This window comes from Cuculus canorus, chromosome 2 (genome assembly GCF_017976375.1).
Source record: "Cuculus canorus isolate bCucCan1 chromosome 2, bCucCan1.pri, whole genome shotgun sequence".
NCBI classification, from domain to species: Eukaryota; Metazoa; Chordata; class Aves; order Cuculiformes; family Cuculidae; genus Cuculus; species Cuculus canorus.
Genome location: NC_071402.1, coordinates 118,199,404 through 118,215,958, shown reverse-complemented (window position 1 = coordinate 118,215,958; position 16,555 = coordinate 118,199,404).

The window sequence follows — 16,555 nt, the reverse complement described above, 5'->3', positions numbered from 1 at the left end:
ACAATGAGCTCCACCACCACCTCTCAAGTGCAGCTTTTTTAATTGGGAAGGAGTTTTTAATCTTCCTGACCAGACTGTCCCTTCCAGCTTTAGAAATGTCCCTACCCTTTGTGTAGGGGCACTTATCAACTCTTGGGATGATAGATGTACTGCTAATGGTAGTTCCTGTACTTTCTTTATTTGTGTGGCTAGTTCATTAACCCATTTTGAGATAAAAACATCATTTTTAGACCAAGTGGAGCATCCAAAGTGCTGCTTTTCCACAGACATGTTTTCTAGACGTGCTTTTATATTCCAGGCATGCATGAATATTATAGAATCATAAAATGGTTTGGGTTGGAAGGCACCTTAGAGATCATCCAGTTCCAACTCCCTGCCATGGGTAGGGACACTTTCCACTAGGTCAGGTTGCTCAAACCTGATCTCGAAAAATGTGTATTTATTTGCTAATTGTTCCTCACAAAGCCATGCATCTCCGGGGAATGCGTGCACTCAGCTTGCTCCTATCCCTCAAGGTGAGGAAAGCTGCTGAGCAGCCTCTGTGGGTACAACAGGACTGTTGGATTAAGGGAACACCTAGGCCAGTCCCCATGGATACTCTGCCTATGATTAATTTCCAGACCTTCCAATTTTCACGTAGCTGAATCCTCTGCTAAACTTCTGGCTAACTGAAGATAAATGATGCTATTTTGTGATAAGGCAGCTCAGAGGAGTTTGGCAGGCTCCAGCCCGGAGCTGGAGGAAAGGGCTGTGTACATTGGCTGCAATGGGACTGTGGGGATCCCCAGTCCTCCTACCCTGATACCACTTCCATTCTTGCTGCCAGGGGAAGGTTTTGATGATCTTTCAGTCTGGTCTTTGTGGGAGGAGATCCATGCATATTATTGGATTTCCCAGTCGCCATCATCTCTGCCACCTCTGGGAAGAGCATGAACCATCATCTGAAGGACCCATTGATCCGTGCAGAATGATCAAGAAAACAAAGGCATTGTGCTGGCCGTTTCTGACCATCGTTCAGGTCACAAACTCTGGGGAGAAGCAGCGCTTGATTTTGTCAAGGTAAGGATCAGAGACTGTCTTCAGGACTCGTGGAGACGTCAGGGGATGGAGAGTGTTTCGGTTGTCCCTGTCTGTCCCCTTCACACAGCCTGGCTCTGAGGGGCAGCACTACTTGCTGGTCATGTTGGTCATCTGCAATTAGGATGCTGCATCTGATATCGCATCTGCTGATGCTGAGGGCCTGAGGAACCAGGGAGCGAATGGGTAAGTTCTGGAGAGGTTGGCTGGTGCGAAACCTCTCACCCAGAGCCAGAGCTCAGCTCAGCGGGTAAAAGGTTCACCCTCTGTGGGGAGAGGAGCCAGGAGAGATGGAGGCTGCCTGCAGGTGGGAAAGGGCCACTGTGGGCAGCTGTAGGCAGAAGGGCTGGAGGCATCTACTTTGCACCATGCTGTGTGGGCAGGAGGGCTGCTGCCCCAGTGAAGCTGAGGGCTGTGGGTCAGCCCCTGGGTGCCAGTGCCCTGCTAAGGTGGTTCAGAGTATGTGGAGTGTCCAGGCTCCTCCTGCTTGCTTCTTGTAAAAAACATGGGTCAGTGTCCTGGAAACACTTCTTAAAACAGAAATGCTTAGTTTTGATATGGGGCAACTGTGAAAATTGCAATCATCCTGTTATGAAGGAGTGACTCCTGAAAAGACCACATGGTCCTCACCAGCCTGAGGCTGCCCCAAGCTCTTAGAAATTAGAATCATAGAATAGTTTGGGTTGGAAGGGACCTTAAAGATCATCTAGTTCCAACCCCACTGCCATGGGCAGGAACATTCCACTAGATCAGGCTGCCCATCCAACCTGGCCTTGAATACCTCCAGGGATGGGGTATCCACAACTTCCCTGGACAACCTGTGCCAGTGCCTCCCCACTCTCATAGTGAAGAAATTTTTCCTAATGTCTAGTCTAAATCTGCCCCTCTCCAGTTTATACCCATTGCCCCTCGTCCTATCACTACCAGCCTTTGTGAACAGTCTCTCCCAAAGCTTTCTTGTAGACAGAGCTGCTTGTGATGCAGTAGAGGGTGAGCAGGCTCCCTCCATTCACTCTCATTTTAATACGTTTGCCTTATCTCCAGGCCTTACAGGTTGCTTTTCCTTCCTCAGTAAGGGCAGTGATAGTCAGCAAGCAGCATCTCTCAGTTGCTACCAATGGAGGACAAAAGGGTTTTGGAGAAAGCCTGCTGTAGCAACAAAACTGGCCTTGGAGACCCCATCACTCTTCTCCACTCCCATCAGGCACCCCTCAGGACAGGCTGAGGATACCCCACCTCTTTGTCATCCTCCTGCGCTGTCTCTGCTGACCATGAGGCGGAGGCTGCCCGGCGCTCACCGGGGCAGCACAGCACCCTGCTCCTCATGCCTTCATGCGCTGCACCATGGCATTGCCCCAAGAGCACAGCTGGGGCTCTCAGCTCCAGCCCTTTAAGTGGTAATGCAGGATGAGTTGTTTAAGGTTCTGTTAGCCAGCAAAATGGATTTTCTGTGTTTTCTTATAGTATATTCAAAGACAGGACTATTCAGGTTATTTGTATATCTTGAAAGTTTCATTCAGACCATCTGTCCGGGTGAACTCTTTGAGTCTTCTTTTTAATATGAAATAGAAAACGTCTATTTTTAACTTATCTGTTTTAAAGATAAATGTATTGCAAGGTGTGGTCTAATGCAGAACGATTCTCTCAAATGTTTTAATGAAGAGGAGGAGACCTGGAGCTCTGTCCTGCTGGAGGAGCAGCCCTGCCAGAGCGATGAAAGATCTTCCACTGGGGGATTTCTGACACACGCTGCCCCTACATTTCTGGTATTTATTATAGAGGGAAGGGAAGACAGAAGCTCAAGGGAAAACAAAAATCTAGGTCTGCCTCGGGTTATTATAAACTGAGAATTGATAGGCAGTCTCAATTGCCTGTTGCTAAGCAGCCAAGAGAATTGGTTGACCATACCCTGGGCTTTCTTAAAAAAAAGAAAAAAAAGCAAAAGCTGAAAGCATTGTGTGTGTGCGTGTGTGTCAGGGTATATGAAACAACGTGTAAATATCATATTAGCACACAGAGAAACAATTTTTTGTTGTTGTTGAATGTGTTTGTGAAGCGCTGCTGCATGAGTGGTGTGAAACCAGTCAGGCCTTGGGTGGAGGAAAGGGCTAACCTTTGCTTTAAAATAAAAAGAAGGAAAGAGAGAAAGAGGACGTTTCTGCAGCGTCAGCAAGGTCAAGCAGCACTTTCTTGGGGTTTGAAGTGTCCATTAGTGTGTGATCTTGCATCACCCTGAAAAGCTGTGCTGACATTCATGGGGACAAACCCCTGGAGATCCAAGCCCCTCCTCTCCCAGCCAGCATCACAAAAGTGGCCTTCGACATTATATTTTTTTAAATGCCAATGTATAAAACAATGCAAAGCATTGGAGAGCCCTCTCCCCTCATCCCCATGGGTGCTGGTCCCAGCTTGCTTTTAGCCAGAGCTGCAGGAAAGGCAGGATGCAAAACCTGCTGGGTGAAGTGACCTGTGTCCAGGTTCCAGCATCCCTCACTAAGGAAAGGGAGAGCCCAGACCTGCCTGAGATACCTCCACACACAAGTCCTGCCCAGCTCCCGGCAGTCAGGAAGCTGTGGGGGTAGAAAAACAGTGTCTGCCTGGCTAAAGAGTCAACCAGGAGCTTATGTCGTTGGGATTTTTTAATTTTCTTATGGCTCAGCTAAACTAAATTGCTTGAATAAAATAGACATTATGCTTGGTGAAGGGGTTGTTGTCTTGGGAGCCAGGTTTGCTGGTTTTACCTATAACAATTTCACTTCCTTTTCCTTGTTTTGCAAGCATGATTTTGCCTGTCTTAAATGGAAAAAAAAAAACCACCAGAGCCTACATTGCTTTGCAATGATCAGTTTCTAAATTGATTTTTGTGTTCCGCCTCTGACATCCCCAAGTCCCTCCTCTGCTCCAGTACCTTCCCAGAAGTTCCTCAGTCACCAGCAGTGTATGCAGGCTTATCTCAATATGGAACAAACATTTGGCAGTGGCCACGCTCCTTTGCACCAAACCTTGTCTTTCCCTCCACCACCCAGAGTGAATCTCCTGGGAAGGTGCTCACAGCAGAGCGCTGCTCCCTGTCCGAACCAGCTGTAGCACCGTGTTCCTCCTCCTCACACACATTGAGCAGATGGGGTGGACATTGGTCTGCTGGGAATTTGGGGTGGTGAAAGCACACCAGTACCAAACTCGTCTCACTCAGTGACTCAGTGTGCACGGGTGCGTGGGGGCCATTACTGCGATGTGCAAACAGGGGCACGCGCAAGGGAGGGAAAACAGTGGAGCTGCGCTATCGGGCAGGGTCAGGCCACCCCTGCCCCCCTCCTTCCCCAAGCACGGGACTAAAAATAGATGTAATCAGGTTTCAAAGAGGAAAAGAAATGAAAAGGTCAAGTGTCATGACCTTAGGCATGCTCTGAGGCTGCTCTTTTCCCCGCGTGGCTCGCCTTCACTGGGCCTCCCAATGGCGTTTCCGGACAAGAAGCGGCCGGGGCATGCACGCTGGGCACAGCCATCAGCTGTGGCCTCTGGTCGGGGGGTTCTTCCTTTTTATGCCTCCCCATCTGCCTTCTTGCTGCCTGCAACAGGCTCTTTCCTGGCCTGGGGAAAAGCACCAGTGTGTGCCCAGGGCTCCATCCCTGGCTCCTTGCTGTGGTCACCTCATGAAGCCGACCTGCTTCACTGGGGCTCCTGCCAGAACCGCACTGATTGCAGGGAGCGTGAGCTCCGCTCTATGCTGGGCTGGGTGCAGGCAGGCACACAGCTTTTGTCCTTTTTCAAGCCCACAAGCATAGGGTTTCCGTGACCAGCCCACGTGGCCACACTGCTCTGTCTGATTCTGTTCAAATCTCAATAGAATAATGTGGCACATTTCATGCTGGGAACTCAAGGCCTGAAGCAGGGAAGGCAGAGGATATGGTGTCTTTGCAATTACAGTCTCGGTTTTCCCTGCTGGTGAAAGATCTCTCAATCCTCCTTTGCTTTTCCTCTGCTCAAATAATATCTGAAAAATTTAGATAATTGGTTTTAGTGTGTATGTATGTGCTCTGTACAGGTATGAGTCAAGACCTACGCTTTGCTTTCTCTCTCCATCTCCCTGGATGCAGTGAGAAGCACGCAGTCCACCCTGCAGGTCCAACAAAAAAGCCACAGAGCCCATCCTTTGCTTCTCCTGGCGGCAAGTCTGTGAACCAGGCTGGCACAGTAATGGAAAACCTTTCCTGTGTTTTCCATTTGCAGATCTTAATTTTTCCTACCAGGAGCATTTTACCCAGTAGTTTGATTTTTATTGCAATAGGAGAGTATAATAGCACAGCAAAAGCAATCCTTGGGTGCTTTTAGCTCAATACATCCCAGGGCAGACAGCATCTGCGCTGTGTCCTGGCAGTGCCTAGAGATGCAGGAGCTGGTGGAGTGCAATTTCTGCAGGCAAAGCTCCAATAACATTTCTTCTGCAGGGGAGACGAGGGTCTGGGTTCCTGGGGATGTCATGGAGTATCGGCACAGGAGGGGAACCCTTCCTGTCCACCGGGTGTGCAAAGCACAGCTGCTCCCTCCTCTCTAGGTCTGGGGGCAAGAGGGCAAAAAAATGACATTTTAAATAAACTTCAACATTTCTGAGGTGTGAATGGTTATTCTAACCGCTTGAAATATTCAGCACTGTAGCACTCTGTCTTCAGTGCTTTGCTGTCCTTTGCCCCCTGCCTTTATCCAAAAAAGCTCCAGCCATCACATTCCCAGCACTTTCCTCTCACTTGCCTGCACCTCAAGACCTCCTCCTGCATCCTGCATACCTGCAATCCCTTCTTATGAAAGGCAGCAGAGGATTTCAAAGCCATCTGTCTCCGTATCAATCCACCCATTCTTGCCCAAAATAACCATGTGGGGAGGTGGTGGCTGTTGTACATAAAAAAAATAACTGTTCTCCAAGAGCAGCGAGTGCATACGCCCTTTGCATAAGCCGCCCTGCCACCAGATAGTGTCTTAGGTGGATGCACAAGGTCTCACTGAATTTTCCCTTTTTCTTGCTCCTGCCAGGATTCAGCTCCCCACACAAACCTCTTTTCCCCTGCCAAGGCCTCAGCTCCACCTTTGCATCCTACAGAGCCGCCCCCAGCCTCTCCCAACATTGCATAAAGCTGAATGAAGGTCTGCAAAAGTTTATCATGAAAATAAGTAAATAAAACAGTTATCTCATATAAGAAGAGGCAGTGGAAAACAGTGAAAGAAAAATAGTGAAGAAGCTAAAAAGTTAGAACTGAATTTATGACTGATGAGTATGGGATTGGTCTGTTCTGCTTTTCAACTAAGTATTTTTATTGTATCAATACAAGAGATTGATATAAATATCACAGGTTCTAAGTCAACAATGTAGTTGATACTTGTTTAAAATAAGAAAAGTTAATACTAGAAAATCACTCTGAAAGACTATATTTGGAATAACACCCCTTTTTCTTTACACAAGAAGAAATATCTACTAAACGGGTATTTTCTCTGCTTAAAATGTTCATTGCTTCTGCATTTTTCTGCCTCTGTACATTTTAAATGTAGTCTGGGCACATGCCTTCTCCCGTAACGCTGTATGGAAAACCTGGTGCATGTCTTTGTGCTGGTGATCTGCTGAGTCTGCAATACCAGGATGTGCCATCAGAGGCAGAGTTTGCTTTAGAATCCTTAAAAACCTCCAGCTTGGCAAGTAAATCAAAGAACGGCTTTAAAAAAATTAAACCCAAGCCCTTACAGTAGGAAGTTTCTCTGTCCCAGATGGGATCTGACACGTAATCTGATGCAAATCTTTCTGTAGGGGACTGTCTCAGCCCAGCTGGTGGTACCAAGTGGTACCTGGAGGTATCAGGTACTGTATGAGCTCTTGGCAATCCAGGTTAAGCACAGGGAAGTTCACAACCACGGGCATCCTCATACCTGTAAGGTGTCTCCAGGCAGCAGGTGCCCCTGCTCAGGGTCCAAAAGGATGTGTGTGAACCATAGTCTCCTAAATGACATCCAATGTGACCTGGTGGAGAACAGGTGAGGCAGTGTTATGAGACCATAGATTTAATGCGCTCACACCTCCTTGACCTCATGTTTTTGAAATGGGATCCATTGATTTTATTTTTTTTTCAGTTTTTCATGCCAGTCTATTCTTGCTAGAACTACAGATGCAAAATGCATCTCCCCTGGAATCCCCCAGATCCACACCTGAGACAGCAGAAATGAAACCACTCAATGCCAGATCGTTTGCAGTCTCAGAGAAGGACACAAGGACTCAGGGAGTGCCTTTCTTGTAAGACTCCCACAGAACATTGACATTGATTGCAAGACACCTGTGGGCTTCCAGGACCCCCAGGAACAGAAGGACCCCAAAGACTTTGACAAACTGGATTCATAATCGAGCACTGCATGTGTTGGCTTAGCAGTCCCATTCTGCTGATGAGCAGAGAATGTTATTTTGGGGATAAAAATCTTGCCTTTCCTGAGCTGGGAGGGCTGTCACAGGCTCACTCTTCCCACCAGAGTCAGGGCAGGAGCAGCAGGTCATCCACTCAGTTACATCTTGTTGGCCACATGACTGCTGAAGTGGAGCAGGGGGGACAGTGTCAGTGCTGGGAGTCACAGGACTACCTTTTGTCTGGTCCACAAAAAAAAAATCTATTAATTAGTACTAGCATAGATCATGATTTCTGAAAGTTGATGAAAACTTTTCCCAAAATCTGCCTTGCTTGTGCAAGGAAAACTTCCCTCACTGGCTGTCTTAGCTGAGCATCTCAAGCAGCTTGAACATGGGCACCAAGCCTACTTGAGGACGTTGGCCCCAAACCTCATGATACACAGTGTTACGTCTCCAGACAGACAAAGAGTCACACTGGCAAACCAAGCTCTGGATGTTCTTCTTGAGCCTTTTTTCCACAGTGTTTGCTGACCTTGGCCAGACCCTCAGGCATTTAACCACAAGCAGCAGCAGCAGCTTTGCAGAGCACATGGTAGGGCAAGAAGAACACTACAACACACGGTGCCATGGGTTCTGGTACATAGAGCACATAGCCATGATATACACTTGTGTAAACCCTGTATCAGGTCTTCCAACAGGTTCTAATGAAGCCAAACAACTTTGCACCCAGTCTCCTTCAAATTTCTGCTTCAAGTGGCACAATTACACACACACGCGGTTGTTGCCTGAATTACAAATTAGCTTGGTGTACCCTGTGTCTCAAACCAGAGCCTGTACCATGAGGTTGTCTCACTTCGTCTTATTCTCTGAAGAAAAATGCGTGCTGGGAATGAATACTTCCTGAGAGAAGACTGGCTGAGACAAAACTGAATGTACTGAGACATAAATCACATTGGCTAAAGGAGAATTGGGCTCACTTCAAAATATCTCTTGTGAAAAACACCTATTCCTCATACCATTTTGACATGAACTCCTTAAGCCCAACCAGCTTCCTAACCTATGAGTTCTGTATCAGCTGTCGGTGAGAAATTTCGTCTCCTAACAGCTGAGTGTTGCTATGCAGAGTACAGCTGTGGCACTTGGAGTTCAACTAGTTGATGTGTTGCACCCATGGCTTTTGGGCTCCTTGCTGCCTCGCACCTCGAACAGGAGGGTCAGGAGCCATCAGCCCAAGTGCAGTTTCCCTACTGAATGGTTTGCACTTGTAGAGAAGCAAATTAAAAGTAAACCTCTGGGGTCAGAGGTTTGTCTTCCGAGGTTGTGTCTACACAAAGAGCAGTGACCAGCTGAATTGTCCTGGCTTGTCAATCATGCTGCTAATCCCTCTATGCCTGGTTTTATCCATAGCAAATGTAAGATATTGTTCTTCCCAGTACCTGGCTGGATTGGTTTCCTCCCTGGGAGGAGATCAGGTGTGTCAATGGGCAGTTACCAAGCGGCAATACTCACACAGTTAATTTGGCCATGTTTTCATGCCCTCCTGAAGGTAATAAAACTTTCTCATATACCCAGGCCCTTGCTCAGCAAATTAAAATGTGACTTAGTCTGCTTAGTTTGTCGTGATAGACCACTGGTTGGAGGCTGGAAAGGATCTGGGAGTGAACCATGCTTAAGAGAGGAGAGAAGTGTCTGTTTTGCATGGGTAACGCTTCCCAGCGCTTGATGGGAGGAGCAAGACACCTCTGGTACATGGAACTCATATTTCTTTCCACTGCTTTGCTTTTCGGCTTAGAATGAGGGGACTTTCTTCCAGTTAGCAGAAGTGGGATTCTCTCTGCTAATGCCAGTTACCAAGAGGACAGCACTGGTTACCTGAGACTGTATAATCAGTGGAGATATCTGCTCTTTCCAGATGATTCCTCAGTCCTGGCACCTTTGCTGATACTGAGAGCCAGAGCAGAGTCATCATGCCCTGGCCTTTTGACATAGACATGTTTGTAATCCATAATGCAGCAAACTGATGCCTCCAAGGTGTGTCCAATCCAGCAAGACAGACTTGACATATTTTAACAAAAGCTTTCTAATTACCCTTTGTGATATATAATCAAGAAGAAAACTTCTTAGCTGGACATTCCCAGAAGGTGCAGAGCAGTTCCAAGGAGGGTGGCGGATGAACCTTGCCGAGCTGTTCAAAGTCAAATGGGGTTAAAAAGTGAATGCTACACAGCAGAAAGTAAAAGAATGACGACAGTGGGTCAGATCTGGTGTGTCTCCTCATCCCAAACCTCCCTCTAGCAACAATGAGTAGCAGATGTTCGAGGAAAGATTAGAAACAGGGTAAATGCAAAGTGATCTCCTTATACGTCCTGCTGGCTTTAAGCACACAATGGTTTTGATGAATCTTTAAGTCCCAGGGAAAAATCGTATATGAGATACATTTTAATTCTTATTTCTGCGATGCATTACTATGGTATTTCTGTCCTGAATCCACATGAGCTCATTCAGCCACTGAACAGGCTTTTCAGAAAGACAGCATTATTGCAATAGCCAGATCTTCTTTGTGGCTTTCCACATGACTGCTGTGAAAGGGCAGCTTGCCAGGGTATCTAACTCCAGCCAGGAAGCCTACGAAATACCACTCAACAAGTGATGTCAACTCCAGTTTCCTAGTGGTTACACTTACGGTTGCAACTGTGACCACATGGGGAATGGTACGTACTCCTCTGTGGCATGAAAGCAAGGCCAGAACATTGTGTTGTTCAGTCCTCCAGCGCTAAAGGGCCATTAAGGTCTGCCAGGATGGCTTCAGATTTCTCTGCAGATTGGTTGACCACCCTGAAGGTTCTGTGGAGAAGGCAAATGCCTAAAAACACAGGGGAGAACATTTCATCTGCAAAAGGGGGCTCTACTCATGGTCCAGTGGGCAGGTTTTGAAAAAGATGGACTCCTAGAGGCCAGTTAATATCTACCCTGCACATAGAATGGAGAGAATCCCTTTGCAAAATGCTCCAATTTCGCCCTGGGCATTGCACAGCAGAGGACAGAGTGGGTTGTGAGCTGTAACCCCAAGAAGATCCTGTCCCCACGCCCTCAAGCCATCCTGCGACACACCCCTAGATATCAGCCACCTCAAGATGCACAGAGATGTATCAGGCTGGCAGGTCAAGGAGAGGACATTGCAACCTTTAGGGACGGTCCCAGGCTGTAACCCACACCGGAGACCGCCTGCTTCCAGACACTGAGCTGGTGGTAGGAGAAAAAGGGAAAACTTGCGGCACCCTAATCCAGCATTAAAGTCTTCACTAATTCTCTCCTTCCTGAGGACACCTGAGCCACGGGGATGATATGTGGGGGCTGACGGCTGCCGTCCCAGTTGGCTCAAGCAGCTGCAGCAATCTGCAGTACTTGGCTCTGACAAGGTACGGTTTCTGTGGATTGAATGCCCCAGGGCTGGGTTTCTGCTCCTCAGGAGCCACTCCAGACCTGGATCTTTCTGGACAAAAAGAAAGTATATGTCTCATAAACATCTCTGGTGCCAGGTGGGAGATGTTAAACTTCTGTCTCTCCAGTAGTGTTGCCTGGGAGGACGGAGAAGTGGTTGCATGAAGCAGAGTTCTCCCTTTATCCCAGCAGTCTGATCCACTGCAAGCTAGGAGAAACACAGATGCTGTATTAAAAACTCTGCAAAGGGCAGGCAGAGAGAATGCAGGGAAGTCGTATCCCATGGGGGAAATAGGGCAGGTGACGTTGTAAGCAGTTCATCTAGAGATTTTACCCCCAGCTGCTGCCAGAAACTAGGGAAATTGTTAAGTCTGTGAAAAGGTGAGATGAAAAAACTCAAAGTGGCTCTTAAATGTATGCTTGTGAAGTAGTAATGATCTACTTTCCAGCTCTGGATCTTTATAATGTGACAATGCACACCTGGTCCAAACTAACAGCAACATAAACTGACCTGAAAAAAAAAATCAGTCAAACTGATGCAAAACTCAAAAAAAAGATAAAAGAATGACATGTTTCACATTCCCCTGCCCTCTTGGGCTATTAGACCCACTGAGGCTGAAGCAATCAAAGAACTAAAAATAACACAAAATGATTAATTTATCCAGCCATGTACTCACAAGTGATGCTTATTTTTAAAATAAAAGGGTCAAGATTGGATTTTTAAAATCCTTACTATGTTATTTAAGTACACCATAGACTGTGGTGAGTATACATATCTATATCCTTCATTGACTTTTCTTGCTACCCCTCACATTGACTTTTTTACTCCTTATCTTTATTTTCTGCTGCTTGGAGAATGAAATCAGCCTGGTCAAAGTAGCTTTCTGGCTCTTCTGCCCGCACACAAAGTGTCTGGGCCAGTGTTCACCAGGACATGAACATGCATGCATCTGGGGGCTGTCATCAGCCCAGGAGGCAGGGGGCAAGGTCCAGCCTGGAAGGCAATTGTGTAGGGTAAGGAAGGTGAGCAGGACACAGGATAGACTCTCATGAGTTTCAACTGGCTCAACTGCAGAATTCCTGAGTGCTCTTGGGGAGATCCTGGGCTGAGTCCTGGGCGACAGTTCCACATCTGTAAAACAGGCATAATGTTTTCAAAGCTGACATGGCTTTCAGGAGGGTCTTGACTATTAATGGTCATGAAGAGCTCCACCATCGCAGAGATGTGGCCCTTATAAGGACTGCTGCGTCTCTCTTGAGAGAAAAGTCTTAATTAAAATCAGCTGTCTGCACTGCTATTAAAATTGTTACCACCGTTCTTCTTTTGGCTGCCTTGGTGCAATCTTTCTCCTTTTAGAACTAAAGCTGCATTTTAAAGCTTCAAACTGCAATTTGACCTCCAGACTACTTGAAAACAGGGGTTGGAGCTTGCTTCTGATTTTCTTCTCAAACTCCTGGACACTACTGGGCTTGAAAATGTAAATACCAACCATCAGCATTCAAATAAAAGTGACTCTAGGGTCTGAGGAAAAATGGTACCATTATTTGGAAACCACACTACAAACTGCTGGCTACCCTCCTTCAGAGCAATAAGTCACAGATAGTTTTAGTGAAGAAGTAAAATTAGCTCCCAAGTTTCTGGTCTGAGTTTCCTACCCCTGACTGCTATTCCAAACTGCAGTTTAATTCAGCTGTTTATGTGAAGATGTCCTATTGGGATAAGGCAGTAAATCTAGCCAATGTTGCGGAGATGAATGCCTTTATTCTTCTTGAAATAAAAATGGTATCATGGGATCTTTCATGCATCCCTGCAGACAGAAGCTTGATTTAAAATGTCATCTGAGGGATCACATCACTAGAAGCACATATTACTTCCGAGCTCAGTGCTAGGGTGTTGACAGAAGGCAATAAAATGTCCTCAGCCATGACATGCAGTTATACGTTGCGCTTCAAAGTGCAGCTCAGCACCTGGGCACCTTCACCATGGCTCTTGGGTCCCTGGACCATGATGGCAGGATTGCATTCCTTCACTGGAGATGTTTTTCTATTTGATTCGGTATAAGTATGGCTTTGTGAAGACCTAATGAACTTGAAACATTCCCGCTGCAGCATTTGCTCAGCTCGGCTTTTGACAGTGTGATTTACTTTTCCCTATCCACACTGCTATTTTCCGACAGAATTAGTACTAGTATTTCAAGTTTAAAGATCCTTGCTAAGCAGAAACTTCTTTGTGATTTATCCATTATTTAAACTGTCTCTTGAAATGTGTCTGCTTAATGGTGTCAGCGTCCTCCCGCTGACATCACGGACCTCCTCACACCCCTGTGAAGGGCTGGTGCCTGTTGGTGCCTGCAACTGGGAAATGAAGGTGGCCACTCCTGCCATCAGGAAAGGTGGAGCAGCAGGCACCACCACACCTTCATCCACTCACCACTGCAGGACCATCTTTTCTGACCCAAAAGCAAAAAGCTACAAAAATCTCCAGGGGTCGTTTGGTTTTGACATGATATTTAGAGTTTCTTAAGGGGTGGGAAGTAGTGAAGTGTTTTGTGAGTAAGAAGAAGGTAAAAGGGAAGTAGCGAGGCTTTGCTGGCTCGAGTGGGATTGCCCAGCGGAGAGCAGGTCTGTGATGGGCATCCAGACCATGCCCAGAGGTGGAGGGCAGCTCAGGTGTTGCCTATTCAGAGAATACTTTGAGGTGAAATGTGCTGCAGTTAGCAGTTTGTGACTCCCCAGGCTTTGGAAAACAGCCAGCTTGGGGAAATGGAGTACAGTGTATGGCCAGCTACACTCACAGGAGTGAAATTTTCACTGAAGTTGCCAAAAAAACATTTTGACAAACTGGTCCTTCCATTGCCCGGTGTCTACAGTTGCACTTGATGATCTTAGAAGTCTTCTCCAACCTAAATGATTCTATGACTTAGGAGGGGCAGACAACAGGCACCCAGGGCATTGATGTAACAAACACTTGGCCAGAGGGCTGAAAGCTACTTTAGCCACAATACGGAAATCTCAGTTGCACCGAGGTCTCTATCAGGAGTAGACCTGTCCCACTACCACCACGCAATGTACTCAGCTTTCTGTCCCTGGAGCCCACGTCTTCTGGAGCAAACCCCTTCTCTGCTTCTGCTTCCACCCCCTATCTCTTTGTGAGAATTTGCTGTGTTGAACACTGTCTCAGGGTTACTTTTTTGGCATAGGGCCTCAGCATCAGCTCTAATTCATGACAGTAAGTGAGGTGAATATGTAAATTCTCCTGAGAAGAAAGGCTTTCTTCAGTGATTTTCTGTCTTTGCAAAGAAAGCAAGAAGTAAATAAAATAAGCAAATGGGCACATTTCTAAGGCCATTAATGGGAGAGGGAAGAAGCTGAGCTGACAACAGAAATGTTTATCATGTGAAAGGGTCTACATGGCACTATCTCCTCAGCAGTGAAATCTGGTGCAAATCATTGTGCTGGTAGGCACTAGCCTGCATCACTGCTGAACATTTCTGCGAGCAAGGAAAACTACTGGACAACAAACTCTCGTGTTTGTCTGCAGCCAAACTAAGGGACAATCTTTGTGCCTTTGCACAGCATCACTTCGTCCGTGGGAGTGAAAGGGTGCTGGGTCCAGTCCCAGGAACAGCTTTTGAGTCCAGTCTCAGAAACAACTCCATGTGAAGCATGCCAACAGAGGCCAAGACAGCAGGGTCCCCTCTTGTGCTCCTACAACTGCTGCTGCTGAAACACAACCCTCATTTTAAATCAGCTGCAGTGAAACGGAAGGCTTTGAGAAAACAAACTCCCTCCAAACATATCCTTAACTTCATTTCCTCTGGTAACCCTCCTTTCTTTCTGGGCTAGGTTTCATGGGTCACTTTGTATTTTTTTTTTCTTCTAATTTTAATTCTTGTCCCACCAGGGGTTGTTCTTTCATAGGATCCCAACCACGAATTCTCAGATGGCAATGAGACTGAGATGGGGAGTTGCCTGTGTTCTCTATTTTTTTCTTTTCTCTTTTTTCTAGATTTTAAGCTGAGCTTTAACATATCCCATATTTTATTCATTTAGGGGGATTATTTTAAACCACAAGAAAAGTAGATTATCTGCCCAGTCTGTAATCATGCTAAAAAGATTAAAACAGATAATAGATACTGGTTTTTTCTTAAAATATTTTTTCCACCAAACTCCGCTTCTATTGAAATGCTTCTGTTTGAGCACCATTTATTTATCTATCACATTTCCAAACCCACAGATGGATCATCCTTATCAACAGTCTTCTCTTACAAAGACAGCAATGTTCAATGCCCTAAACAGGAGTAGGGTAAAGGTCTGCTCACCCTAGGAGTTCAGCTAGAGTAAAACCAGCAGAGCCTGGCATAATTTCTGTTGGAGCTGTCTTCTGGATTAGACCCAGAGGAGTAAGGTGAGTGACGAGCTGGTTCTTGCTCTCCAGTTTACTCTCTCCTGCATGGACTCAGTGGCGCATGTGCTCCCATGGCTGCATTGCAGTAGACATCACCTGTGCTTATTGTGGGCTTTGGGACTGGTTAATTCCAGCGTGCAGGCATCATTAGTGCTAGGCATCATTATTGTGGGCTTTGTTACTCTAAGGCAGTGGATTAAATGATTTTTGCCAAAAATCTGTTCTTAAGTGTAGTACTCTCAACCCAGATGCTCTGTGGGCTCAGCAACTCCTCCATAATGCCACTGAGTGGGATTGAGGTTAAGTCTCACTGGGTACTTATGGATAAAAGGATATAAAGCTACTGGAGAGTGCCCAGAGAGGGGCCACAAAGTTAGTGAGAGGTTTGGAGGGGAAGGCATATAAGGAGCGGCTGAAGTCACTTGGGCTGTTCAGCTCAGAGAAGAGGGGCCTGAAGTGAGAACTTATCATGGTCTACAGCTTCTCTCAAACGGGAGGAGGAGAAGCAGGCACTGATCTCTTCTTTCTGGCAACCAATGACAGGACCCAAGGGAATGGTTGGGAGATGTGCTAGGGGAGGTTAGGTTGCATATTGGGAAAAGGTTCTTCACTCAGAGGGTGGTGAAGCACTGGAACAGCTCCCCAGGGAAGCAGTCACAGTGTCAAGCCTGGCGATATTTAAGAAGTATTGTGACAATGCCCTCAGATACGTGGGGGTTTGGGGTTGTCCTATGCAGGAACAGGAGATGGACTCAATAATCCTTGTGGGTCCCTTCCAACTCAGGATGGGCTAGGATTCTATGACAGATTTTGATCTTCTCTTCCATTTGTCTGGCGGGCAGAGAAAGCTGTGGTTTGCCTCTTGCAATTCAGTCTCAGGACAAAACTGACTTGAGTGGAAAAATCCCACTCTCTGGTATTTGTAAAGGCAAGAGGAAGGTCCCAAAGGGCGTAGCTGCCTTTCTCCTCCCTCAGCACAGCAGCAGCAAGCCCAGACTTCCCTCCGGCTCTCTCAGTCTCCCACCACTCCTTCGTGTGTCTGATTTACAAGGGACGAGGAGAGCATCCTCCCTGTGATGGAGCCACCAGCCGCTGGGTGCCACTCTTGTCCTGCCAAACCCTCTATCACGGGGGGGAAATCTCAGCTGCCGTCCAGAGACGCGGGCAGGATCGGCACAACTCCCGGGAGCATCACCAGAGTCACACCTTGTGTTTTCTTGACAACAGCAGTTCCTATGTCTGATTTCTGA